At 46.6% G+C, this 26798-nt stretch overlaps 1 protein-coding gene across 2 annotated transcripts in view; it reads right to left on the reverse strand.

The window, feature by feature from the left end:
- Positions 1–26798, reverse strand: part of SLC4A1 (solute carrier family 4 member 1 (Diego blood group)) — a 121793-nt gene that overhangs the window by 76725 nt on the left and 18270 nt on the right. Inside the window, exon 1 of one of the 2 annotated variants that reach the window (XM_069237882.1) lies at positions 7575–7656. The exons of the other annotated variant lie outside the window; for it this stretch is intronic. The gene's annotated coding sequence lies outside the window, so the exon portion shown is untranslated. Of the gene's footprint in view, positions 1–7574; positions 7657–26798 lie in introns of those variants that run through there. 2 annotated transcript variants of the gene reach the window in all.

Genomic DNA, 26798 nt, shown 5'->3' on the forward strand with positions numbered 1-26798 from the left:
AGCATGCCTTTATCAGGGATGCGCGTGTCTACAAAATGATGCAGGCCAGCAATTGTGTCTTTGTGCTTTTTATTTAAAAAAATGAATGTGGCCAGGGGTTGGGTAGGTAGAGAAGCACACAGGCGAGAGACAGCAATGTGGAGCATGGGGAGGAGAATCACACGAATTAGTTGAGAGCAACATGGAGGAAGCAGGGGGCATGACGCAAGTGGACCAATGAGAGCAACGTGGGGGGGGGGGGCACAGAAGCAAATCGGCAAAAGAGGGCAACATGAGTGTGGGTGAATGACAGAAGCATAGAGATCAGACAGCAACATGGAACACAGAGGGAGCAGACAAGCACATGTGGGAGCCAACTGAAAAACACATGCCCTCTTTTGGAGTGCTTAAACAATAGTAATAGCTCCCAAAATGTGAATAGCGGAAGGGAATAAGCACTCCTTCCATTTTCTAGGGGATTGGCAAGCACAAGAGGAAGTAAATCCCACAAAAGCTAACAAATAAGAAGGAAGGAAATGTGAGTGGCAATACAGCCAACCAGTGGTAAGCAATGGGCAGGCCCTAAGCTCATTGTACTCTAACAAAATGTCTCCCAACAAACAGTACATGAGTAGTTTTAGGCAAGATCAAAGAAATGACTCCCGCACCTACAAAATGGCACAGCCTCTTTTTTCTTTTACCCATGCTGCATACATCTTGCCCATGCTGTACCATACAGCCAGCAGGTTCCAAAGAGGAGACCTATAGACTTTGCAATGGTTGTGTTTCTTCTAGGCAATCACAGGTTAAACAGCCCAGTGTAAGATCGGGCAGAGACAGCCTTTCCATCCCAAGCTATATCATTGCTAACTGGCTAACAATCCTCTGAAAAATAAACCAGCATTATAAAAGACATTTTTACTAGGCCAATGCCATCAGCAGAGGCTGAAGGTGTTTAAAGAGACAGTAAGAAATGTAAAAACAATCTGCAGGCAGCAATCCATCCTCTGCCTAGTGGTTGTGTGATTTAGATGGTGTGTCTGCAACATCACTGTGATATGCCCTGCCTAGACCAGGTGCAGCACGTGCTGCAGAGCCTTAAAACTCTCTTCAACTGGAGTCTGGGCAGCCATTTGCCAAGTGTAAGCACCGGTTTCCTCCCAAATTGTCCAACGATTGCAAAAATACTTTAAAATACGCTATTTTTTAAAATCATTGACACATTAGATTACATTGCGATTGCACTGTAAGTACACTGCCCTTCTGCTGCAACTGGCGTAATTCATAGCTAGTACAATATTTTCTTTTTGCCGTTTTAAGTTAATGCGCGTTTCACCGGCTTTATTCTCAGTGGGTTTCTGTGTTTTGATTTGCCTTGATGTGAAAAGCGACAATTTGTCTGCTTACTTACCTTTGTGTACGCGCATTTCACAATCTTTGTATACACCAGTGTCATGAAAATGGAGGAAAGGTGCAATCTGGAAACACATGTTTCACTTCACTGGCATGGCCTGGGAGAGAAAAGGTGCTGGTAGCACGAGGTTGTATCAGTGACAGTAGAGGCACGTGGTGACAGGAAGAGGCTGTTCCAGGGTCAGACCGGAACAGAAAATAGGCTCTGGCATCAAAATAAAAAAGGACCCCACCCCCTTCAATTTGCCAATCGGATAGCTAAAAAAGGGCCCAGATTTGCATATCGGGTTTGTTATGGTCTGATTTGACAACACAGCTTTTCCCAGACATTTATGTGACAATCACGTGGAGAGGGGCTTTCACTCCGCTCACATGTTGCGAGCCGAGTAAGTGTTTTGATTGGGCAGACGTTGTGTGCTTCCACAAAAAAAAATGCTTATCCACACACCTGGGATCATTTAGTTTATTTTTCCAGTTGCCTAAGCTTGACCCTTCTGGGGCACACAGGAGGCATTAGAATGCTATGAAGGTGTCTTAGATTACTAGATAATGTATGTTGTTTTTCTCTGGCAGCAGCACAGCTGGGAGGAGGGCAGCCATTAATTACAGGGATATTTAGCTCTGGCTTGACAGTGCAACTGTCACCTGACCTTTTAACCTACACCAATATTGGTGTACAGCTCTTTGGTCCCACACTAATACACATCAATTCCCATGCTACCTACTTGTAAAACTTCACGTTAGCCTACAACATTCCTGTAAAGCCAGACCTATTGGCAGTGTCAATGCTTGTTTTTAACTTGTAAAGACATGCTGTTTAAGTGTTTTGCAAGACGTGGGAGACTGCGTGGATTTGTGGTTGCTGTATCCAAATGTTTTGGTGATATCAAGGAAGTCAGCAGCACAAGCAGGCCAGCCAGGCTATAAACAGGCCCATAAACAGCCAAACTCTGACCTATCAGACCAGCCCTTCCGGCACTGCCAAGCTGCCTAGGCTGGTGAGGGCCTGACTGAGCGACAGAGAGAGGAGTGGCAATATTCCGCCCCTCCCTCCCTTCATCTCTCCTACAATTTCTCTCCTCTTTCTCCATCCTCGCTTCATTCCCCCTTTCCGGACTCCCAGCACCAAGTTCAGTTCCTATCGGTCTCGGGTGTCTCAGCACCTTCTTCCTGTCAAAGCAGCCGCCAGGGTTAGAGTTTAAGTGAAAAGGAACTGTGCAGCCTGATCGCAGCTAGATGGCATTTTGGTACTGGAGCGCCCCCGTCCACCAATCAAAAATGTGTTTTGGGCCTTTTCATTTAGTTACCGCCTCCTATTAATGTCGCCCTAAAGCTGATGCCTTACCTTGTTAAAGTGCGGGCCACCGCGGTAAGGCAGCACCACAGAGCCTTGGCACGGCCATCTGCCCCTCCGGGCCCCCTGCCAATGCCGGAGAAACTCGGGGCAGCAGTGACACGCAGAGTCGGTCTGCTGCTGAATATAATACCGGGCACCAAAGTAATGGTGGGACCACTCCATCAGCGAATCAGATAGCTAAAAAATGTGGCCCATACTTACGAAGCAGTCGAGTTTTGAACTTCTAAAGACGAGCTATACCGGTGTTTTGCAAGACATGGGTGGCTGCATGCGTCCGTGCTAGCTGCAGGCGAAGACCGTGGTAACACCAGAGAGGAGAACGCCACCTTAAAACGGGCCCCACGCTGGCCTGTCGCACCAGCCCTTCGGGCACAGCCTGATTGCCCTACGGTCCAGCCCGACCCTGCTAACGCCCTTTATTTTTTAGCTCGCTCTCAGGTCACCTTCATTTGGGGTCTGGCCTCATGCGCCCCACTTTTCGATCCAAACAAACTCTCCTTCGTTACAAAATGCTTTCCCAACCAGACTAATTAATTTTTTAAGTTATAATTTTATCAGCATTTCATTATTGAGGTAGTCACCGGGCTGAGCGATAACACCTCCAACGACACCGGCACGGGGTGGAGGGGGGATGGGTGTTCTGACCGGGTTTGCTCTAAACTCAGTACTCATTCGGGTGATCCTGCCGTCAGTGTAGCGAGTAGACTTTATGTCGAACTTCGGGGGGGGGGGGGAGAGTCGGAGGGCGTCGAGCAATATGGAGGGAGAACAGGTATAACCTGAGGGACGAAACGAACCTGTGTGGCTTCTTCTCTAAAAAGTGAATGTAAAAAAATAATACACCGAATGTAAAAAGAAATACACCGAAACAACAAAGGACCTTTAGCAAAAAAAAGAAAAAAAAGGAATGTCCTGCCAGCAACACTTCACATTATAGAACAAACAAATACGGGCTGAGTGCGCGCCCAGAGGCAGCACTCAAAGCACTTAAGCGTAAAGACCCGAGAGAGGTCCCTCCATGCGCAGTATCCCCCGGACATATAACCTATATGAGTGAACCTCGGTGATGGAGTGGTCCCTCCATGCACATTATCCTGGACATTTAACATATGAGTGACCATCGGTCATAGAGAGGTCTCTCTATGCACACTGTATCCCTGACATATGACATATATAAGTAACGTAGGGTCATGGAGTGGTCCCTCCATGCACACTATCCTCGACATATAACATATGAGTGACCATCGGTCATGGAGAGGTCTCTCTATGCATACTATATCCCTGACATATAACTTACATAAGTAACGTGGGGTCATGGAGAGATCCCTCCATGCGCACTATCCCGCGGACATATAACGTATATATAAGTGACCCTATGCTGAGGGGAGAGTGCACCATGTGGCAGAGGGAGGACGGCCAAAGCATCCACAGAGCGGGCAGACCAGGAGCCTGGCTTGGCCCTAACAGCCAGAACACACGCCGAGCCATGAAAAGATGTGATGCGTAAATGACACAGCACGTACATGAATAAACTTTTCAATTAAAAAGTTGCTTCTTCAACCTCATTGTTCTAATTAGTATATTACATTATTATAAGCTGAAGCAGAACAGCGATTAGCAGGTTTGGTCTTTTGAAAACCTCACTATGGAGGTATTTTCGCGCGGGAGTCACATGAGACCACAGGCCGAGCCAGACAACCGGCCCGATCCAGGCTCGAGCCATGAATGACTTGTCTCTCTCTGCCCAGTACCACCGAGGTGGCCGTGAAGTAGCCGGGATCTACTGAGTATGAGTCCGAAGCTCCCTGGTTACGGACAGAAGGTGCCCCGATATTTTATAGCGCTAGATTGAGAATAGCTCTCCCAGACACAGCGAGAGGTGCTACAGGCTTGTTCTGGATATTGAAAATGGGCACTGATTTTATTTCCTTGAAATATTTCATATCTTCACTCTTGCCCTCCTCAGGGTGGTAATTGTAACCCTGAAACTCGCTAAAAATAACTTCAAGGTCTATATACTGAAGTGTTTTCAGAGACCAGCGCTGAACTGCTTTTCCTCTGCCCTTTTTTCTACTGAAGATGTGCCCCCCCTCAACGAGACACTGTACTCCCGACGTGGACCTCAGAAACGCTTGCAGTACTCCTGATGTAGTCACTAGAACGAGGCAAAATAATCCAGAACTCCAGGTGTGGCCTCCAGAACTAGGCACGGGGCTCCAGGTGCAGCCCCCGAGGCGGTGTGTGGTACCCTACATGTAGCCTCCAGAACTAGACCCGGGGCTCGAGTTGCAGCCCACCGGGGCGAGGAGAGGTACTCCAGGGGTGGCCTCCAGAACCAGCCACAGTGCTCCAAGTGCAGCCCCCGAGGCGAGGTGTAGTACTCCAGATGTGACCTCCAGAACTTCACACAGTGCTCTAGGTGAAGCCGCCTAAGTGAGGTGTAGTACTCCAGATGTGACCATGAGAACTAGACACAGTGCTCCGGGTGCAGCCCCCGAGGCGAGGTGTAGTACTCCAGATGTGACCATGAGAACTAGACACGGGGCTCCAGGTGCAGCTCCCGAAGCGAGGTGTAGTACTCCAGATGTGGCTCCAGACCTAGAGACAGTGCTCTGGATGCACCCTCCGAGGTAAGATGTAGTACTTCAGATGTGACCTCCAGAACTTCACACAGTGCTCTAGGTGCAGCCGCCTAAGTGAGGTGTAGTACTCCAGATGTGACCATGAGAACTAGACACAGTGCTCCGGGTGCAGCCCCCGAGGCGAGGTGTAGTACTCAAGGTATGGCCTCCTGAACTAGACACGGGGCTCAAGGTGCAGCTCCCGAAGCGAGGTGTAGTACTCAAGGTATGGCCTCCTGAACTAGACAGGGGGCTCCAGGTGCAGCTCCCGAAGTGAGGTGTAGTACTCCAGATGTGACCATGAGAACTAGACACGGGGCTCCAAGTGCAGCTCCCGAAGCGAGGTGTAGTACTCCAGATGTGGCTCCAGACCTAGAGACAGTGCTCTGGGTGCAGCCCCCGAGGCAAGGTGTAGTACTCAAGATATGGACTCCAGAACTAGACACAGGGCTCCAGCAGGTACAGCCCATGGGGCGGGGTGCAGTACTCCAAATGTGGCCTCCAGAACTAGTCAGTCTTCCAGGAGCAGCCCCGAGGTGGGGGCAGTACTCCATATGTGGCCTCCAGAACTTGATACCGGCTTCAAGTGCAGCCCCTGAGACGAGGTGTAGTACTCCACATGTGACCTCCAGAACTAATCACAGTGCTTTAGGGGCATCCCCAGAGATGAGGTGTAGTACTGCAGATGTGACCTTCAGAACTAGACAGTGCTCCGGGTGCAGCCCCTGAGGCGAGACGTATTATCCCAGATGTGGCCTCCAGGACTAGACACAGGGCTCGAGTTGAAGCCCACCGGGGCGAGGAGTAGTACTCCAGGGATGGCCTCCAGAACTAGGCACAGGGTTCCAGGTGTAGCCCCCGAGGGTGGTGTAGTACCCCAGGTGTGCCCTCCGGAACTAGACACAGGGCTCCAGGTGCAACCCCTGAGGTGGGGTGTAGCACTCCAGATGTGGCCTCCATAACTAGACACAGGGCTCCAGGCACAGCCCCCGAGACGAGGTGTAGCACTCCAGATGTGGCCTCCAGAACAGCACACCGTCCCCCAGGGCTCCATTTTCAACCCCCAGCACTGACCAATGGGTCGTGCGGACATGTAGACACAGTACTCTAGATGGGGCCTCTCAGGCACAGTACTGTCCGCAGATGCAATGCACAGAAAAAGGAACAGAACTGCAGAGAGTACTTCAGACCTCCAGGAGTAGCCTCCAGAACTGAAGAGCGCTCCAGATGTGGCACACAGAAACAGCCCTCTAGATGTGGTGTCTAGGACTAGAAACAGCATCGACTCATCTGCAGGTCTGATGTATATAACTGGACATATACCTTCAGGTGTGAGCTCCAGAGGCCGACACAGTACTGCAGATGTGGCCTAGAGCACCGGACACAGTTCTCAAGATGGACTCCATAACGTGGCACAATGCTTATAGATGTGACCTACAGAACTGAGGACGTTATCCCAAGACGTGGCCTTCAGAAGTTGGCACTAGACTCCAGGAGTGGGCTACAGTCGGGATTGGGCAGAGTACATCAGACAATTTCAGAGCAGAGAGCTCCAGGCATAACCGTGTGGCCTTGGCAGGGCACTGGAGAGGAAGCCTGCAGAATTCAATGTCTATTTATGAGATCTGACCAATAATTTGGGAACAAGTAACATATAATTCCCCTTTTCTTTGAAGGTTGTAAAACTCCCTACGCCAATGCATGTTCCCATCATTTTCCCAACTTGAATTAAACTTGTAAGACCACACTGTGGTCTTCTACGGCAGCGTGTTTGCAACACCGTACGTCTGTCCTCTTTTTCCTCAGAATGACCGTTCCCGCATTTTTTATCTGTTCCAGGCCAGTGCTGTGTGTTTGCTTTTTAACACTATGCACTGATAAACATCTATCACATTTAGCACCATCTGCAAATTATCTCTATTTGTAGGCACCCTGCAGTGATATGTTTGAACTTATTGGTCGAATATATAGAAAAGAAAAAGTGCCTGGTATGTTGCCTGCAACATCCTTCGATACAGTCCTATATCCAGCCATAAGGCCAACTGCTCCCATACCCTTTTCACAAAAATGACAGACAAGGAGGAGAGACAGGTAGACAAGTTGCTAGAAGGGTGGAGGTATGTAGATAAATAGATAGATAGATGATCATGGTGGATGAATGGCTCGACAGAGAGAAGGATGAGAGTCAGGTACATATTGCTCACCCGTCAGTCCAATAGATATAGAAGCTGCTTGCCACAGGAGTGCACTGTCTTATCACCTTTCGAGTGCACGATCAGAGGTAATCCCAGCAGATCATTTTGGGGGCTTCCCATCCTATATATGCCTCCCCCTCCCTTGTAAAGGGGCAGATATATCATCCAATCCCGTGCAGCCTACTCCTCCGCCCATCCAATCTGTAGCCTCCTCGGGCCCGCGTTATTACCTGTTCAGAGCGGATCTACAGTGTCAGTAAATCAAATAACACTTGACCATTGCTGACTGTAAACAGCTGTGAGGGGAGAGGGCCAAGGGCGGAGAACGGGAGAGGGAGGAAAGAAAAGCGCACGAAAAAGTGAGTCCTCAGGTCGCCGGGATCGCAGCCGAGGACAGTGGCAGACACCTCAATGACATCTGAGGTGCAAGCGACTCTACCGCCGCAGGCGATGGGCGAGTAAATGAATAGAAGTCTCATGCCGCCTGGATGGTAGCAGGGGTTCTGAAAGGTCCCACTAAGTAGGGAGCAGTTACCAACGCTTATAGGACGGAACCGCTGGTGTCTGCGGAGAGTGAAGTGTCTTGGTATATGCAGAGAGGCACGAAAGTGTATGGCGAGAGGTCCCTAGGTGTATGGAGGGAGGAACCAAGGTATATGGAGAGAGGTCTCTTGGTGTATGGAGGGAGGAACCAAGGTATATGGAGAGAGGTCTCTTGGTGTATGGAGGGAGGAACCAAGGTATATGGAGAGAGGTCCCTAGGTGTATGGAGGGAGGAACCAAGGTATATGGAGAGAGTTCTCTTGGTGTATGGAGGGAGGAACCAAGGTATATGGAGAGAGGTCCCTAGGTGTATGGAGGGAGGAACCAAGGTATATGGAGAGAGGTCTCTTGGTGTATGGAGGGAGGAACCAAGGTATATGGAGAGAGGTCCCTAGGTGTATGGAGGGAGGAACCAAGGTATATGGAGAACCTTGGTATATGGAGGGATGGAGGTGTCTTGGGGTATTGCAAGAGTATCCAAGGTATATGGAGAACCTTGGTGTATGGAGAGATAGAGGTGTCTTGGGGTATGGAGAGAGGATCCAAGGTACATGGAGTGAGGTTCTTTGGTGTATGGAGAGAGTGGACCCTTGATATATGGAAAGCAGTATCAAACTGTATGCAAAGAGATCCAAGGGTGTATGAGACAGCCCACTGCGCAGAGGTCCAGTGGTTTTTGGAGCTAAATCTTTTAGAATGTGGGTCTAGATACTATTCTTGTATAGAGACGTCCTGTGGTGCTAGGAGAGGTAGCCAGAATATAGAGAGCGGTACCATGGTGCCTCGCAGTATAAAGAGGCCTCATGGTGTAGGTCTGTGAGGGGTCCTATACTACATGAACAGTCGTCCTACAATATATAAAGAATGGGTCTTGTGGTGTGTGGTCCACTGGTGCTAGTTGTCTTGGTGTTTAGAGTGGTCTCATGGTGTTAGGAAGTGCCCCACAGTATACCAAATGTGGTCCAGTGGCGTATGGCATAATGTACTGTGGTGTAAAGAGAGGTCTTATGGTGTTAGAAAAAGGACCCGCAATGTAAAGACAGAGATCCTGCGGTATGTGGTGCACTGGTGCCAGGAGGGTGCCTTGGTGTATTGAGAGGTCTCATGCTGTTAGGACAGGCCCCCTAGTACACAGAGTCCTGTGGTGTGCAATACTTTGTGCTTGGTGTATAGAGCGATCTTGTGGGGTCAGGAAAGATTCCACAGTGTAGAGACAGCGGTCCTGTGGTATGAGGTGCAATGTTGTTCTGCATTGTGGGGTGTAGTGAGGTCTCATGGTGTTAGGAAATGTCCCACAGTATATAGAGAGGAGTACTGTGTCATGTGGCGCTGTGTTCCTTGGTGTACAGAGGGGTTTTAAGATGTTAGAAAAGGTCATGCAGCAGACAGAGGACATCCCTATGTTGTGTGGCACTCCATGCCTTAGTGTATAGAAGTTTCATGGTTTTAGGAAAGGTCTTACAGTATACAGAGAGCAGTCCCTTAGTATGTGGTGCACTCCTGCTAGGTGTCCTTCTGCATAGAGAGGTCTCACTGTGTTAGGAAAGGTCCCACAGTATACAGACAGTGGTCCTGTTGTGCAATGGTGCTAGGTGCCTGGGTGTTCGGCAAGGTCTTATGTTAGGAAAAGTCCCAACCTATAGGGAGAGTAGTCAAGTGGTGTGCAGCACTACGTGCCTTGGTGTATGAGGTCTCATGGCATTAGGCTAAGAGTATTAGGCCTCACAGTATGCTGAGAGTGATCCCGCGTTGTGCAACACTACCTCCACAGGTGTATTGAGAGGTCTCATGCTGGTAAGAACTGTACCACAATATACAGAGAGCGGACATGTGGTGTTCGGCACTGTGTTCCTTTTTGTATGGAGAGGTCTCATGATGTTAGGGAAGAACCCACAGTGTACAGCGATCATGTGGTATCTTGTATGTGGTGCACAGATGCTAAGTGGCTTGGGGTATAGAGAGGTCTTGTGGGGTAGGAAAGGTCCCACAGTATTCAGAGAGTGGCCATACGTTGTGCAGCACTACATGCCTTGGGATATAGAGTGATATTGTGGAGTTAGGAAAGGTCCCGCAATACAGAGTCAGCGGTCATGTGGTATATGCTGCACTAATGCTAGGTGTCTTGCTGCATGAAGAGATCTAATGGTGTTATGAATGGTCCCTCAATATACAGAGAAGGTCCTATGGTGTGTGGTGCACTGGTGCTAGAGGTCTCAGTGTATAAAGAGGTCTCTTGGTGTTAGGAAAGACACTGTGGGATACAGAGACTGGTCCTGTGGTATGTGGTACACTGGCGCAATGTGCTTTGGTGCATAGAGTGGTATTATGGTGCGAGGAAGGATTCAATAGTACAAAAAGAGTTGGCCTTTTGTGTGCTTTACTTAGTACCATTGTGCACAGATAAGTCTCATGGTGTTAAGAATGGTTTCACAGTATACAGAGAGTCGCCCTGTGATGTAGTGCAAAGGTGCAATGTGCCTAAGTGTATAGAGAAGTCTCATGATTTAAGAAAGGTCCCACAGTTCACAGAGAGTGGTTCTGCAGTATGTGGGGAACTGGTGTTATGTGCCACTGGTGCTATGGTGTACAGAGAGAGCTCAGGGTGTTAGGACAGGTCCCATAGTATAGAGGCACACCATCGTCAAATGTTCACAGCAGGACGGGAACAAGATCTCGATAGCATCCCGGTCTTCCAAATTCCTATTTCACCAGGCTCGACTCAACAAAACCTCCCCAAATCCATCTCCACCTTCAATACCTATATCAATGCCTGTGCAGACACCCTGGTCCCTCACAAGCCAAAACAGCCAGGAGAACCAAACTGCAATGAAGCTTGTACATGGAAGAGATATTGCTCACCAAACACACTGCAAGCAACTTGAATACAGATAGAGACACAGTCACAACCATCCCAAACAAGAGCTCCCACAAACCCACCCTTAGGCGCTACATCAGCAAACTGGAGCCATCAAACACACAGTGCTCACTGATCACATCAAAAGCGGCACCAACAGCACCTAGGAAATCTTCACCATAGTGAAATACTTCACCTCTCGAGCAGCAACCTGCACTAGCATAACCCCCTCTCAGGACCTCTGCTCCCAGCTGCTTCCTATTCATCAGAACAGGATGACCAGCATCTATAACAACTTTGAGCCCCGGCCGGATACTTCTACCCTTGCAACCCTCCTGCTCATCCCAACCAACACCCAGAGGACCACTCTGACCACCTTGCCCACGATCATCACTCAAGAAACCACTGCAACTCCCATGCAGTACATACACTCTCGAGCACCCTTGGAAACCTGTCCTAACTACGTCTTCATTAAAGGATGGGATCCCATCAGTGCAGTGCTTATCCCATTCCTGAACGACTCAATCATTACAACCACCTACCCGGATGCCTAGAAACAAGCCACAGTACACCGCCTCCTCAACAAATCCTCAGCATACACAAAGATGCTAGCCAACTTCCAGCCTATCTCCTTACTACCCTACCCAGCAAAGGTCATAGAAGAATGACAAAGAAATGCCTAGCCACCTAAATCACAGGCTGCACTCAGTCAGTCAGCCTGGCCCCCTTCACCTCGGACGCCAACACCATCATCTGTGGAATTTAACTAAGATCCTCACTCAGCCCCACCCTGTTCAATGCCTACATGACCCCACTCACCAACATCATCTATGCCCATGGAATCAACATCATATCCTACGCTGTTTACACCCAGCTCATACTCTCCCTCTCCAAGACGCCAAACAACTTCAACAGTTTCTGCACCTGCACGACTGAAGTCCCAAGATGGATGAAAAACAATGGCCTCAAGCTAAACACAGGGAATGAGAAGTAGTCGCTCTAGTTCTCCACCAGGGGGCCTACCGAACTAGGACCCACACTCCCGCCAAACCAAGCAAAAAAACGCAGAATACTTATTGGCAATCAACTTACCATGCCCATCAAGTGAACGCAGTCTCCGAATCCCGCTTCTACACACTCAAGATGCTCAATAAGATCTTCAAATAGCTCGCCACCAACACTCACAGAACTGTCATCCAAGCCCTCATCACTAGCAGGTTGGACCACCACAATGCACTCTGTGCTGGAATCAGCGCTCACCTCACCAGAAGTCTCCAGACCATATAGAACTCTGCGACTGGGCTCATTCTCAACACCTCAAAGACCTTCACTTCCTCCCAGTCCACAAGCGAGCACTCTTCAAACTCCTCACTCACATATACAAAGCCTTACACCACATTGGACCCATGTACCTCAACAACCTCATAAACTTCCACAGACCTACTAGGCACCTCCGCTCAGCCAGACTCCTCCTCATACCTCCACACACACTGAACCAAATCAGGCGGTTGTGCCTTCTTGAACTTCCCTTCTAAAGCCTTGAAGAACCTGCCCCTGAACACCAGACCTGCCTCCTCAGTTGAATTCTGCAAGAAACAGAAGAACTGGCTCTTGATCTAGTCCCGGCGCTGGCTCAGCCCATACAGCTCCTGCTTCAGCGCCATGACACCTGCCTGGTGAGAAGTGCGCTATACACATAACTTAAGTGAGAGAGGGGGCCCATGTTGTGGGGCACTGAGTGCCTTGTTGCACAGAGAGGTCTCAGGGTGTTGGAACTGGTCATGCAGTATACAGAGAGTGGTCCTGTGGTGTGTGGTGCTCTGTGCCGTGGTGTGCTGAGAAGCCCCATGCTGTAAGGTGTTCGTAGAGGTGCCATGGTCTTTGTCACTGAGTAATCTGAACAGTCTTAGCTGAAGCCATAATGCCCTCTAATGGTGTGGGTTTGGAAGGTCACACCCCGCACCCAGCGAGGTCAGAGGGAGGACAAGTGACGTGTGCAGGTCGAAGGGCCGGTGTACAGCCGCGCGCCTCCCCCTCCTCGCGTGCCCCTGCGCTGCCAAAGATGTCAGCAAGGAAGGGTGAGGCTGCGAAGCTCCAGCCTCAGACGAAAGTCAGTCAGATGAGGGCGGATTGTGTCTGCACTTACAACAAATGCTTTGTTTATTATCAATAACCAGGCACTTGTACTAGAACGTTTTATATCCCGTGTCAACAGCACCGCACATTCCTGGCAATTGGAACTTTAGATTCTAGGCCAAAGCCCAGCAGGGAAACCGGTCAAAGGGCAAGAGACTGAAAGGCAGGTGAGAGATACAGAGGAGGAAAGTGGTGGTTGGGTGTGGGGAGTGCAAAGAGGAGGGGTACACGGGGGAGGCGTATAAAGAGCACAACAATAGAGCTTCACAGCCTTGGGATAAAAAACCTAGGACAGAGTTATGCTTTTAAGGCAACTTGCAATTACACTTTAATGGTTCCATGTGGTCCCTGCCTGAGGAAAGGTTCCATTATTGTCAGGTGGTGGGCTGTCTGGCCCTAGGAGACCATCCTCTCTGGTTGCTTGGAAACACATACTTAGGTTGAACAGCATAAGCAAACAAATGGGTGGTCAATGCTGAACAGCATCGGCAACACAAACCCACAAAAACGTATGCATGCATGGATTACGGCGCACGTATGCTTGTTGTGTCACAGTAATGTGACAGCCATATTTTTCTTCTAATTTCTTGTTACAATATGGTCGGAGGCACTTTCATGCGAAGCGGGAATCAAAGCACCTTTTAGAGAAAGGAGCAGTACGGTACCAAATTGTAGTTGCCAGACCCTCCAAAACAGAAACAAAAATGAAAATTAAAAAAAAAGGACATGAAGAGGCAGTGGTGGGGAACCAGCAGAGTAATGGGGCATGAAAGAGCAACTCAGTGCACCCATCAGTGGTGAGCAATGGGGACGTAGGATCAACAAAGGAGAAGGGGGATTCTTTAAAAAACTAAATGTAGAAGGAGGGGTGGAGGAGAAATACGGGGAGCGGCGGCGTTTGGGGTTCAGGAGTAAGCAGCACACAGAGTAGAGGGCAAGGAAACACATTCAGTCCCATGGAGTGCTCAAAGAAAAATAAACAAGTAGCTCCCTGAATGTGTGTAATGTAAGGATACAATTCATCAAATCAAAGGAACAGTAAAGATGGTATGCTTCAGGGAAGCACAACTAGAAGAAGGGAAGCCAGGGGATAAGAAGCAAGGAAATTGGATTGACAAGAAAGCCAGACAAAGAAATGCAATGGGCTGACCCAATGACCACTCTATGTGTAGGTATTGTACACATTATACACAAATGTCTTTCGACAAACAGGACCTAAAAAGAGTGGTTTGATGCTTTATCCAGATGCCTGTGTATTCTCCGAAATATGGGCACAGTGCAGGTACAAGGTAATATCACTACTCAATGAGTGAGAAGCCAAGATAAGCTGCAAGAGTTTAGTAGGCCTTCAGTGAATGAGAACATGTGCTTAAGTTGTGCTAGTATTTTCTGATGCATGGCACCAGCTCTCATTTCTCAACATAGTGGCACTATCAGTCTATTTTGTCAGTCTATTTTTGAGAAGAGCTCTTCCATAGATTATATAAAAATGCAATATACGTATAAAATGAAATAACATCACACCCAGGCCGTTCATGCAGCCTTAGTGACTGGATATTTCAAATGGTCCCTTTTATTGGAGTGTTTTGATTATAAGATAACAGTGGCACTGACATTTGGCAGTGCTGGCAGGTTGCACAAGTTGTAGTGGTCTGCCCAAAAATACCCTGGCACTTATTTATTTAATTTAATTATTTATTTATTTTACAAACAAAGCACTCGTGAGAACTCAAGAGAAGCTTCAATAGCTCACTTGGCCTTCAGGTAGTGGGAACACAAGAGAAGTTTCAAGCACTTATCGATCTTTCAAGGAGCTAGAAACTAAGAGAAACTCCAAGAGCTCATCTAGCCTTCAGAGGCAACCCAGGAGTATCTTGAAGTGCTCACCCACCTTTATGAAGTGAGAACCTAAGATAAACTTTAAGAGCTCACCAAGCCTTCAAGGAGAGAGAACCCTAACGAAACTTCAAGTGCTCACCTGAGGGAGTGAGAACCTAAATAAAATTTCAAGAGTTAGAAAACACATCAGGAAGCAGTAACCCAAGAGCTCACCTGGGCTTTCAGTGAGTAAAATCTCACCTGGCCTTCTGGAAGTGAAAACCCACGAGAAGCTCATGATCTCACCCAGCATTCAGCTTGGTTAGCCTTTTGAGAGGAATAATCAAAGACATGCTTCACTTAATCACCTGTTATTTATTCCTTCAGCTTGCTGAACCAATACAGTCTGAGGCTTTTCTGATGCGTCAAGTTCTTTCTCACAGTAACAATGACTTGTGCTTTCAGAGCACTCTATACTAATTTTTTATTTGCCTAAGTGATATAAATAAAAGCTGTGTCCTGGATTCTCTTTGACTATGAATCTGTTTTATCCAAAAACGGGGTAATTATATAAAATACAAATGCAGGTTGGATTACAGAATGCATTGATAATAGACCTCGGGATTACCCTATCATTGGTGTGATACTCGAGCAGCGCATTAGTTTTACTGCTATTTGTAATGCAGTCAGTGCTGTTTATGACATCGATAAGGCTGTTGGGACACACAAAAACTTTCTCATTTGATGCTTGAGATATCGCTACTTTTAGTGATATTATGTTGTAAGGGCTCATGGGCCCGGCCGAAGGCCCTAATTGCAGATCCTTCTGTGACCTGAAACGTATGTAGATCATGTGGATTTCCAAAGGCCTTTCCATAGTAAACATTTGAGTATGGTTGAAAATATCTTCAATTATGCCTTTCCAGAATTCACTGTCTGGGTCCTCACAGACATAAATGGCTTTACTACTGTGTAATTCTCTGCCACAAGTTCACAGAATTACACAATGGCAAACCACATACAAGGAGTTTGGAGTGGGGTAATATGGCATGGTTTGCCCTGTGAATTTGTGAATATCCACAAACTTGATTTTGTGGCCATGCACAAACTCCAGTCTGACCCTCAAAATGGCCAGAGACTAGTTCAACCAAATACAAGAGTAAGTTTCCTTCCACAGAGGAAAAGAGAATCAATCACCACCAAACCTGTAGGGGATGTAGAAGAAAGGGGTTTCTTCACGAGGAAACAGGTTTTCCTCATGGAGAAAAAAAGAAATCCAAATGTGCAAAAACACATAGGGCTTCAGTTCCACATTGTGTAACTGTACACTATTTACAATTAAGCATTGAGGGAATGGGAGCCCTAGAAATATGTGATATGACATTCTCAGTAGTACGCCTGGAAACCTGCACCTTGTTCAGCTTTTAAGCCACACGACTGGGAATGTTATTGAATAGAAAAAAAGTGTGGAAGCTCGTTCAAATGGAGATTTCAGTCTCTACACACACTTTCACACTTTTTTGCGGATCAGAATTGTGTAATTAGAAGGCCCAGGATGAATGCCCATCTGTCATTAGACTCAGATGCAGCTCCTCTGCTTGGGTGGAGGAGCGTCAACCCCCCCCCCCACCAGTAGCAGCAGCTGCAAACCTTTTACCAAAGAACGATAAACTATGTTTATTATTGGTTTTTTTGGTAAAAGAGGCAGGCCATAGGCTGTGACAAGCACTGAGGGAGAGTCCACCGCACTCCCCCTCACTGCGCATGTATGTTTGCCCAGCCATCTCGGGCCGGCCAAACATACATGCGCAGTAGGCTCTCTTCAGCCCGGTACTGTGTTGCCAAGCTGGAAAGAGCAGGCACAGGCTCCCAGTCTGCGCAGCGTCAGGATTGGCCGCAGGGCAGGCTGGGAGCCTGTTTGCATGAGAGGAGCAGCGCGGTGGTGACGGCACAGGTATATATATTTTTTAATTAAATCCCCCCGACAGATTTTTATTTTGTGTTATTTATAATAAATAGATAGTGCCTTTTTTCTAAGATTTATATATTCATTCAGTGTACCGTACAGCACGTTGCCGCTTTGTAACTGGGCCTGCTCTATGCAAAAATTCATACAAACACACATAGCATGCAAATTCATGTCAATTGTATTTTTCAGTAATATTAGCAGATCCGATATATTACCAGGCGATTAATTTCTACATTTACAACAATTTTGATAATTTTTGAGATAATCAAGTCCTGATTTGGTCAGCATAGATGTCAAACTGATGTACTGCTTACAGTATACACTCAGAGGACTTTGGGGCTGCCCCTTTCAACCATTGGCTTTGATTAACCTCTTGCAGTCAATACCGCCTTGACCGATCACAGTGGACTAGTCATTGCTCTCCAAATGCTATTGGCAGTTGGAGTGTACCTTTCCGCCTCCACTGTACTGCTTACATTGCACTTCAAGAGGGACTATTTTACAGCTTTAGCCCTTTCTATCCACTTCTTAGGTTGTTTGAAAAAAATAATTTGTTGTACCAAATCTTAATCGTAAATTATATGGCGTAGTATATTTCGTGTGGAGGAGGGGTGCACAGGGACGCATGTAGGCTTCAGCACAGTAAAACAAGCGGATCATAGGAAAGACACCTGCTGTAGCCCTTCAAAGCCAAATAATCATTACATCAAGGAACACACCTACTCCTCTCCAAGCCGTCAGTCTACCACAAGCTCTTCCTTTCCCATGCATTGAGATGAAAATCAAGAGCTGCCAGCTTCAGGCTGGCCCTCTGTCGCCTCCACTTCCGGTCACACTCAGAGAGTCTGTAACGATTGGCAGGATTATCAAGCCGTGGCACCTTGTTTACTTAAATGAAAAAAGATTCAACGCGACCGTGGCTGTAAGTGAATACTGATAACCTGGGGCTGACCCGAGCCTTTAAAAGTGGTTACAGCTGGTGCAACGTGGGTCAAAGTTGATCTGCAGAGTAATAAGTGACCTGGGCTAAGGGATAAGCTGCTGACTTTACGCCTGTGGACTTGGGTTCCAGTTGGTGTTTGGAGCTTTCCCGAAAATAATATCATCCCTGGCAAATCTCCCTGTGCTAAACTGCAAATATGCTAATAGCAATTATATTACACGTACAATTCTGTGCTGATGTATACCATTTTATATATCTCCCTACACCTTCCATAATCCACTCCTTACCAATGCATACACTGCCCAATAAGTGATCATTAAGTAAAAATCAGAGTACGATGAAAAAAAGCATTAGGCACTAAATTGCTGGTATATAATCCTTGCCAGCAGCGGCCTTAAAGCTACAACGGCTGGTGGAGTGGGTGAAATACTGGCCAGGTGACAACCCTACAGTGTCTTCTTTTAAGTGCCCAGGTTGCATGCTTTAACACAAACCCCAGCCGATTGGCATTTCCAGTGCTCGTTGTTTTGCTGTTACAACCAATGGAGGAGCAAACTAGGAATGATCCAGATTAGACATATGTAGTAAGGTTTTATCAGCGCAGGAGCCATACACATCTAGGAAACAACCTGGCGGACAGAAGATTTACAAGAGGCAGCCAGGGAATAGAAATATAGGAAGAGAAGTCCTGGGGAATGGACAACTCACAAAAGGCAGTCAGCAGACTGAGGGGTCACAAGCAGCAGTCCTGTGCACAGAATAGGACTCACATGGCTCAGCCTAGGTAGTGGCAGAGACACTCTGGAGAATGGAAAACTGACAGGAAATAACCAGAGAATGGAATACTCAGCAAACTCGAGAATAGAAAGACTCCTGAAATACCGGTGGACTCATAGAGGGAAGCCTCGTGAAGGTGACACACACAAAAAAACTGCGCAACATAATTCTCTCAGGACACAACCTAGAGAATGGACGACTAGCGAAACACTAGAGAGTGGGAGACTCACAATAGACAATGTGGAGAATGTAAAGCTCATGAGAGGCTCCCTGGGGAATGTGTGGCACAGAAAAGACAACTGGAAGATTTGAAGACTGAGAAGAGCAGCCTGGAGAGAGAATGGACGTCGCACAAGAGACAACCTGCAGAATGGAAATCTTAGAAGAGACAACTGAGGCAATGTGTGTCTCATAAAAGACAACTGGGACAATGGAAGACTTAGAAGAGACAACATAGAGAATAGAAGTCTCACAAAAGATAACCTGCAGAATGGAAATTTTAGAAGAGACAACTGTGACAATGTGTGTCTCATAAAAGCAAACCAGGATAATGTAAGACTTAGAGGAAACATCCTAGAGAATGGATGTCTCACAACAGACAACTTGCAGAATGGAAATGTTAGGCGAGAGAACTAAGAGAATGGGTGACTTACAAAAGACAGCCTGGACAATAGCTGGCTCACAAGAAACAACCCAGAGAATGGAAGAGTTAGAAAGGGCAACATGGAAAAAGGAATCTTAGAACAGACAACATAGATAACAGAAATCTTAGAAGAGATACCAGAAGAGAATGGATGATGCACAAGAGACAGCCCAGAGAATAGATTCAAGAACTCTTGAAGCCTTGGGGAAAAGGATCCTGGACAAACCTCTGGGGCTCATGGCCCCTTAGGGGACGAGGCACCAGGACAAACATCAATAGCTCATGGGGGGGGGGGGCCGAGGGTCTCCAAGATAAGCATCAGAAGCTCAGAAGAGACAACCAAAACAATGGAAGACTTCAAAGAAACGAATTAAAGAATTGTCGACTCATGAGAGACAACCTGGAAAATTGATTGCTCAGAAGAGACAACCAGTAAAATGGAAGACTTAGAAGAGGCAACCTAGAGAATGAATGATGTATGACAGACCACTTAGAGAATAGCATACTCAGAAGAGACAGTCAGGAGAATGTAAGATTAGAAAATGGCAGTCTAGGAAATGGATGATTCAGAAGATACAACATAGAGAATGTAATATTCACAAGAGACAACCCGGAGAAAAGAACACTGAGAAAGGACAACCAAGAGAATAGACGATTCACAATAGAATGTAACAATCAGAAGAAACAGCCAGAGAAATTGTAGATTCACAAGAGACTGTCACAAAAGCAGATCCATGTGTGAAACAATCTAAAAATCGAAAGAAGCAGCCATAAGGATAGGAGGAGCTAAAGAGACCCAGCTGGGGAATGGAAGACTCACAAAAGAAAGTTGTGAGAATAAAAAGCTATGTAAAATCACCTTGCAAATGGAAGTTTTGAAAAATCTGGAACAATAGAAAACTCACATGAGACAACCTGGTGATTGAAAGACACCAACAAAGGGCTAGAGATTGTCAGTCTCATGAAGGATTGGAGACAGGAAGGCTCCTGAGAGACAGACATAGCAATCACAAGAGACAGGCAAGTGACAGTGAGACACAAAAAATACAACATGCAGAATGCAAGATTTATATGAGACGTTGAAGGGGAAAGTACTGCAATAAAAGTCTGGTTATAAGAAGACTAACAAGAGACAGTTTAAAAGGTGGAAGACTTACACCTGACCATAGAGAAAGGCAAGCTTCCGCAAAGGAGACCATCCAAGATGGGAGAGGCACAAAAACATCCATCTATAATGTTAAAAAGTTACACCGTCTAGTGTTATCTCAAGTGTATAGTTACTGGAATGCCCATTCCAAAAGTCTTCCAAAAAACCTTCTTTATTGTAAGACCTTTATGGATTAAAATTCCATGTACACTGCCTCAGACTTATGTACAATGCTCCAGCAAATGTGTTTCATTCCACAATGGGAACTTCTTTAACACTAACCTAGTAGTTTGATTATTCCTCAAAACCAGTCCATGGATGAGAATCCCATGAAGATTTAGCAGCAAAGACTTTTTTGGAACACTTTTGGAACTGACTTTCCAGAAACTGTACACCTGAGATCACACTAAGTGACTTGCTAATAAGATAGATGGATGTTTGTGTGTCTCTACCACCTTGTCCTTATTTATGTTGTATGTCATGGTTATGATTAACTGTTGAGTGTCTAGATAGCAAACTCAGGGAGTAGAGCATCAGCTGATTGCATAGTGGAGCACACAGGGGATGGGATGCTGCCTGTTTAAATTGTGGTCAAAAGTCTCACCAAAGGCCCTTGGAGAAAAGATGCCAAAAAATCCTTGTGAGCTACAGACTCAAAAGAGACACTCTACAGATCTCAGTGCCAAACAGAAACATGGCGAACACTGGCCAGCTCACACAGGAGGCTTAAATAAGACAGCCATGAACAGGGGAGTCTCTCAGATGGACATCTAGAGAATAGAAGACTAGAATCTGTTAGGCTGAAGACTGGAAGACAAAAAAACACAAACAACTGTAAGAATCCCACATTTGTATGATATCATATTGAGGTTGATAATATTGACTTACAATAATATTGCATGGTACAATGCCTATCATTACATTGTCTTGGTAAGCATATAATTACAATTCTTACCTTCACTTGCTTTTCAATGCAGTGGTTAAGACAATGTAGTGGATGCAATATTATAGTCATGTGGCATAACACATGCCCACAAAGCAAGCTTTCCCAAAAAACAAGTTTTCACACCAAGGTCAAGAAATGTTGGGTTATTCAGTGCTCGACCTTTGGCTTCTAACCTGCAGGGTCCATGAGCTGAATAAGGAGATTTTGATTTCAAGGACTTCGACGCGGTCTAGTCCAAGGGAGCTAGACATGAGACTTCAAGTCAGTGTTTCCTAGGCATCCACTTCCCTCTACCTATGTACCTCCTGCAATTGGTTGTTACAGAGAAATGGGCCCCAGAATAAGACAAAATACAAAAGTATCTTGATTGCCTTACTGAAGGATATCTGAAGAACCCTCAACCCAGTGGCAAAGGATGGACAGGCCACTCATTTCCATGCAAACTCTGTGATTTCACAATAGAGGCCAGAGCATGGTTCCTCAGATCTCACCCTCCCACCTCAAAAACCCCAATTAAATCTGAACCTACTTCTGTCCTGCTCCAGATATCGTCCCTCCTTGCCCAAAGGGACTCCCTCCTTTCTTCTTCTCTTGCTCAGGTCATAAGTTCCACGGTTACCCCACCAGGACGCGTGCCTGAAAAAGCAGACACCGGTTGGAGGATAGAGTTAGTGCCAGTGCTGCCCTTGGGGGATATTGCATCTTTTGCTAGCTATGGGGGAAGGGCAGCCTGAAGGGGCGCCAGACATGAGACTGTAATTCTCCAGCTTTCATATAGATATGGAAAAAGGGAATTCTAGATATGCCCCAGCACCTTGAATCAGGGGAAAAGCATAGTGTGTGTCATAAGGTGTGTCATATGCAGGTCTACTCATGTATGGTTTACATGTTTCTCCCATATGGAGCAATGATTTATCTTTCAGTTAAGCTCTACCCCATCTCAACCCTCACTGATACAGACCTCCATGATTAATTCATTTGAAATCACTGAGGGCCTTTTGTTGTGTTTGGAGGGAACTGAAAATCCTCGAATTCCTGGAGGAAATTTTAAACACTGAGTATAATCCACCTGCAGAATTTTCTCCACTGTAGGGATATAATTGTGAATGAACTTCAAATGGTGGATTCTATTCCCGAGTTAGAGTTTCCTCCAGAAATTGAAGGATTTTCAGCTCCCTGCAAACTCAAATGAAGCCCTTAGTCCTACGAAGCACCTGATCTCTCTCAGCTACCCAATAATATATGTAGTTTGCGGTTCTCAAAAGGGAACATAAACATATCTCCATACGCCTTGAGTTGGAATATCTCTATGGAAGAAAGATATTATGAGCATAGACAGAACCACGCTAGGGATTTTTTTAGAGTGGACAGGACACCATGCAATTAACATGTTTCTGCCAGCTGAACCTCTGATAGCCCTGCTGGTGGAAACTGTTGTGTGGCAGCTCAATTGACATTAGACTGTTATCTAATGGACTTCAAACCATCTCGATTATTGAAGGCCGGTTTCCCGATGTCATGTTTTCCTGTTTGGTCCGCCAATGTAAGCTGCACAGTACTGAACAGGAAATAGTATTAATCACCCCATGCACTGGGGAAAAAAATCCAGGGCATCAGATCTCCAATTTTTTAAGAAGAAACTCCCACTTTGGAAATTTGTTTATGATAAACAAAAGACTTAGGCCCTGATTTAGAGTCTGGCGGATGGGTTACTGGGTCACAAACATGACAGATTTCCCGTCCACTGTATTTGGATCTCCATAACCTTTAATGGGATTGTATTACAGTGGGCGGGATATCCTTTAGGTTTGTAACAGAGTAACCCTCTCCGCCAAACTCTAAATCAGGCCCTTTGTTGTGTGTGTGCATAGAACATGGGACAGATTTACAAGAAACTGGCGCAGCGTGGTGCTGTGCCAAACTCACCAGCCCCACGCTTCACCAGTTTTGGAATGCAGGGCTGCACCATATTCACAAGAATACTGTGGAGCCCTGAGTTTTCCTCTGTGCCGACACTAAATTAAGCTGCCTGTGCCAACGCATCGTTGCACCATAGTGCATGGGTGTCTGTGTTGAGGGGAGTGATTGTTATGTGCAGGAAGGTAATCCTTCCTGCACATAACCAATCTACAATGGCGATTTGGCACTTCTATGTGTGCTGCAAAGGGACACTTTCCTGCACATAAACAATCATCCATGGCATTTTGCTTCTTCTATGTGTGCTGCAGAATGCAGCACACATAGAAAAAGCAAAAAAACGAGGCAGAATAAAAGCATCCCTCCTCGTTTTGCCTTGCTAACGCCACCCCAGGGGTGGCATTAGTTTTTGGCGCTGCCACAGATTTACGATTTCTCGTAAATCTGGGGCAGATTCAAAAGCAATGGGAGTTGTGATGGAACGCCCACTGCAACACCCATTGAACGCTCCTCTGACGCAGAAAACTGCATTTGAGGGGTCAATATTTACAAGGAGGTGTAAAGCCACAAAAAGTGGCGTTTCACCTCCTTGTAAATACGGAGCAGTGGCGATAGAGCCTTGTAAATCTGGCCCTTGGTTCCAAATTAGCAAAGTTTCAGAGCATTCATAAGAGCTGCCATAGTGGTGGCCCCTCTTAAGGCAGAGTTCTTCGCCTACCTGATGGAGAACTCTACATTTGACAGACTGTAGTTCAGAATATCACTGGAGTGCATCTCTCCACTGACCTAGCGGAACGGAGTACAGCCTGCCAAAGGATATCTAAGCTCCTTAATATTATACATTGCAATTGATGTCTGAGTAAGTGTGCAAAACGGAGGACTTGCAGATGGTCAGACAGACTCACCGGAGGAGCTTCCGCACTCCAGACTTCTTCTTTTCAAGGGAGAAGGTGCTGCTGTCCCACGACCCAGACTGAGATCCAAGCCCTACACAAAACAGGCTGCAGCATTAGCATGACCACAGCGATGAAGCAAGTACCGAGACCCAAAAGGCAGGCAGCGAATATCTTGCCAAACAGTAACTCAACAGCCAAAACCCTGCCTCACTGGATCAAGCAGACGGGTGGGTTCCTGATCTACATGGTCTGTAAACTCACCGCCAGCATGTTGACACTAAGCCCTCCTTCAACCACATATTAATTATTCGGTGCAAATTTTGAACATTCACTTGAGAACATCTTGGGGAATTGTAATCCTCTGTTGATCTTTGGTGGCAGGGGCCTGTGGAGGACTGAGGAAATCTCTCCCAACTTACGACGAGTGATAGAATCAGTCAAACTGAAATCCGAGATCCTAACTATGCCACTTGTGTTGTTATGTTATAACTGAGATGTGTGGACCCCTGTATTGTCTGACTGACTTCAAGTAGAAGTGTACTATCAGCTGAGCCATCCTGCATTCACTGTGTACCGTGCTTCACCTGGGGCCATATGTACGAACACATTTTCCCATAGACACAGAATGGGTAAAACCCTTTGCTACATCTGGCCCCTGGTCTCTTCTAAAATCTCAAGCCCATTGGAAGGTGCTCCAGTTGTTTTCTGATGCCCCAAAACGTATCCTCAGTTCTAGTTGAGAGTAGCTACTGCACTCTCACAATGCTATGGGAAAACTGATAGCTGGCGTCAGTTGGTAATGTATTAGCTGTGTATAGGCATTTTGCCTGCACTGCTAGGCGGGTAGCTTCCTAGTCATTAGGGTAAAATCCAATCCTTCTCTCATATCTGGGACTCCTCTCTTTCCTCTGAGTTCCATGTGGTGTCTTCCGTAATTTTGCAGTAACGGTATGTTTGGTTTCCATTTATAGGAACAGAGGTGACTTCTCCCCATCTAGAATATTTCCTTGGCCTTGGGCTGCCTTGGGCTGCCTTGGGCTGCCTTTCCCATGTCTACAGAGATCCTCTCCAGACAGTTTTTCTCTGTATGGTTGTGCGATCCTAATATACATACCCAAAAGCATACTCAGCAAGAAGAGCTGGGATTCTGCCTAGGATTGTGTAACCTTCCTGCATCCCCTCCTGGGTACATGAGCAGAGCCAGTAACATCTGCCAGCATCAGAGGAGTGGGCGAATGACCGCCTGTCGTGTATGGACTCTGCACACATCCTGGATCTTTTGGTGTTCTCCCTCGTTCATTTTAGGGAAACCCATGAAAATGCTCTTTGAACTGATTCAACTGTTCCCTGATTTTCAAAGGTGACAACACCTGGGTGACAGCACTTGTGGTTTGCCACTACCTTTTACTCCAGTGACCACAACAGTGGTTACACACTGGCACTCCAAAGTCAATACTTTAACCCCCTCCCACCTTGACTTATAAAGATGCTCCTTGCATTTTCCTCTTAAATACGCGGCTGCTGCAATTAAATGTGCAAACACGGAATACTGAGGCAGCATAATCCTGGAGCCATCTCAGAACTCTTCAATCCATTTACAGCCACTCCCTGTCCCTTCAGCCCACTCTTGCAGCTTTCTGCTTTCTTCTATTGTGATTCTTTTTTGTTTTTATCTTTCTCTGTCTTTCCTATATGTGTCTTTTGCTGCAGTAAATGCTTGAGGATAAAAAATAAACAATGGCCATCAAAAATAAGTGCCGGTGCTCCGCACTGGAAACAACTAGCATAAGTTAAGCACTGCCTTTGGGAAATTATGGACCAGTTGCATGAAACCGGGCCGCTTAGGCCCTTATCACCAGAACTATACCTAGAACAGCGAAGCTGCCCCAGTAGCTGTACACTTCAAGTAAGAGGTGGATGGTTCTGAGTACAGAGGGTCTGGCTCAGACTTGAGGTCTAGCTGACAGAGATCTCCTGTGAGAACATGCCTGAGGAGAAAGAACCCACCCAAGACCAGTAACATTCGGAACAGAACCTGTGGCGTAGCCCCAAAGGATTGCAGATCCTGCTTGGTGGGCGTGGTTATGGACTCTATCCCCTCTCTGTCTTCTTGTGCACCCACCACATGCAGTCCATCATTCGCAAGATGAACTCGGGGTTGTGTATGTGACAGTGTGCGATTCTCTTCTGATCTTCTATCCAATCACACCTGCTAGCAGATCATATATGTATCCCCTAATCCTTGTGCATCTGACCTAGAAGAACAACAGAACATCTACCCTCGCACTTAAGCCTTTTGGGGTGATGCTTATAATGTGAATCCCATCATGCTGATTTTTGGGCTTTTGGTTTCATCTATCAAGTCCCAACAGTGCATGAGATATAATGGTTAGAAGCTCTGTGGTTTCCACTGCAGGCCAACAGCCCTCAGTGTTCAGTGACTGCAGGAGGGCCACTGGGCAGATCCTGCGCCCAGATTCTTTTACCTCAACCAACTCATTTTCAGTTCAAGTCCTTGGAGTTTCCGAATGTTGAGAAATACTTATTTCTTCTCAACTTTTAAAATCAGATTACTCTTACTTCAAATCCTTAAACCCTCTTAGCAATCATAAAGAAAATGGTCCACTGATTCCTTTGGGTGGTG

Source organism: Pleurodeles waltl, chromosome 6 (assembly GCF_031143425.1).
Source record: "Pleurodeles waltl isolate 20211129_DDA chromosome 6, aPleWal1.hap1.20221129, whole genome shotgun sequence".
In the NCBI taxonomy this organism is placed as follows: domain Eukaryota; kingdom Metazoa; phylum Chordata; class Amphibia; order Caudata; family Salamandridae; genus Pleurodeles; species Pleurodeles waltl.